The 2606-nt window shown below is 32.3% G+C and overlaps 2 long non-coding RNA genes across 2 annotated transcripts in view; one reads left to right on the top strand and one right to left on the bottom strand.

Moving 5' to 3' along the window:
• Nucleotides 536–1415, top strand: LOC104732367. The gene is made up of 3 exons (XR_758783.2): nt 536–863; nt 957–1162; nt 1350–1415. It is a non-coding gene; the product is annotated as an uncharacterized LOC104732367 (long non-coding RNA).
• Nucleotides 2191–2606, bottom strand: part of LOC104732366 — a 2284-nt gene continuing 1868 nt past the window's right edge. The window contains exon 2 of the long non-coding RNA XR_758782.2: nt 2191–2487. This is a non-coding gene — a long non-coding RNA (uncharacterized LOC104732366). The remainder of the gene's footprint in view (nt 2488–2606) is intronic.

Raw genomic sequence — 2606 nt, 5'->3', positions numbered from 1 at the left:
TAATCCAATAACACTAAATTTATCAAGATTTTAGATAACTTTTTACAAATCCACAACCAATAACACCAAATTTTTAAAGAGTTTTAAAAAGTCTTGATTGAATAACAACATATTTTACATAACTTTTAAAGTCATTAAAATTCTTTCTAAATCCTAAACCAATAACCCCTCCTAAGTATATTGTACTAACAGCAACAACCAGATTGGTATATCCCAGAATTAGCAATTAATATCGTATTAATGAATTCTAAATACTTTAAATGCAAAAATAAAATAAAAAATAAAAAAATCAGTTCGTTACTCACAATAGAAATACCCATTTTAATGACATATACTGTTATTACTTAAAGCAAAGACTTTTAAAAACCAAATAATACCTGGTCAAATTGACACTTTTTTTTTTTATGTTCATAAGAGATAGTAAGAAATTTTGTTTGACCAAGAAAAAAAAATTATGTTGAAAAAAAAAAAGAGAAATACCCTATAATAGCACAAATCTAAGTTTTTCTTCCAAACTTAGCACAAACTCCTTAAATTTCCAACATTAGCATTTGAGCACTTAAGAATATTGATATTATTATTGTCTATATAAAAGAAATATCAAATTAGCATTCACAATTTCTCTATATTTTACGTCGTCGTTACGACGACGATCGTCTCCGGTGAGTTCTAACAGTTTTCAGACGAGGAAGATGATCACTTCATGCACCAATCCTCCATCAAATCTGACAATTTCCGAAGCCTCGATGCTGATGAATCTGAGTTAGAGATTGAGATAACCAACAATGGCCGTTCCAAGGACATCAATGTATCTAGACCCGACGATGCTCCTTTCCACGACAAAAATGATGGTGGTTCAATTGGTAATTGCACGCATGAACTCTGTCTGCGTCTTTGAACAACCTCTCGATCTAATCCAATTTGATTACCACTTGTCTCAATTTCAAACCAATTAGATCGCATCTTTCATCGGACCTCTCGTCACGAGGAAGAGGGGAAGAAGAAGAAGATTCATTTGCTCCAGGATAGTTGTCGCATCTGATTTATATCAGGGAAACACGTCTCTTGCCGGAAACCATATGAACCAACATAGAAAAAAACAGGAGAAACTTTTTTTAGAGCCATGGATGTGCCTAGCTCTTGGGATGCTTTATGGAAACAGGTTCATCAATCTTTCAATTTAAATAACACGTTTATGGAGCTGGTAGTGTCTGAAATCTATCATAAAACTTGGGTTTTCAGGTTTTGCCTTTTGGATTTGATTCAAATTAGGGAATTTATCTTTTAGATTGGATATAATTGAGATATGATCGCCTTCTTATACTTAAAACGAATCTGTCTTTGTGTAGTTTTCATGTGAATCCCACATGATAGAAAGATTGAAGTTCAGCTCGACGAGCATATGCATTCTTATCGTAGACTTGTTTCCACAAAAGCTTTAAGAAAGTTAGATGGTACAGAGAGTGATCATGAAGTTAGATGCAAGCATGGGTGTCTTCAGCTGGATCAGAAATGGTCTCACATACTTTAACTTGACATCAAGAGCTCATTCATGATTTGACACAAGTACATCCTCCATCATTGCATTTTAATACACAGGTACCGTGAAGAAGGATATTCTGGTTCTCATCATCACCATTTTTGAGATTTCTGAATTTTTAGTAAAACCTTCCTAAATTTCAAGGATGCTTTCCTAAACATTATGAAATCCTTCCTACATCTAATGAAATGAATTTTTGGATTTTTTTTTGTCTTAATATATCACAGATTACTCTATTTATTGAGTAAATATCTGATTTTATTGTTGTGAACATGCTGAAGAAGAGTATTACATATATATATAAGAGTAATAAGTTTGTGTCTTCTAAATATTTTATGAAGGTCATCCTGAAATTTAAGGTGTCATTCCTAAATATTACAAAATCTTTCCTAAATTTATATGAATGTGTTTTTGAAACTCTTTTTGGTGTTTTGCCTTAATATGTGAAAGATTACTCCATTAGTGAGAGATAATAAATTCATTTTTGTGTATATCTAGGTGTTTACCAATATCAGACTTTTTATGAAGGTCATCCTGGAATTTATGAAATACTTCCTAAATTTCATAGAATCCTTCCTGAATTTTCAATGAATGATTGATGTTGGATGATGATTTTTAAAGTTACAAGAACATGAGAAAAGATTATGCGAGCTATCGACAAAACTTTGAATTGAGCCGAAAACAAGGAAATATACATACACTTGCTTTAATACTACTAAGGGTTATGATTTATCAAATCTATTTTGATAAAATCTTTGAATGAAAAGTTTGCCTTACGCACTAGTACAATACTCAAAGTCTTGGTTTCAAATCTTTGTGGGGGCATGTATGGTATGTTTTCTTTGTTTTTTTCCCTTTCTCATGAAAGCCTTCCTGAAATTCAAGACATCCTTCCTGAATGTTTGAGTGTTGTTGCAACTCCAGTTCTTCTGACCAAATCTGCATCTCTACAAAGTTACCACATGAACTACCAATGTTACCACAATAATAAGATCCAAGCACATAATGTTTGCATTAGATGCATTGATCTTGAGCACAATAAAGGTGTAAACCACAACTAGTGCAA

The sequence above is a fragment of the Camelina sativa genome, chromosome 12, assembly GCF_000633955.1.
Source record: "Camelina sativa cultivar DH55 chromosome 12, Cs, whole genome shotgun sequence".
Lineage (NCBI taxonomy): Eukaryota > Viridiplantae > Streptophyta > Magnoliopsida > Brassicales > Brassicaceae > Camelina > Camelina sativa.
This window is presented reverse-complemented; position numbering and strand designations above follow the sequence as displayed.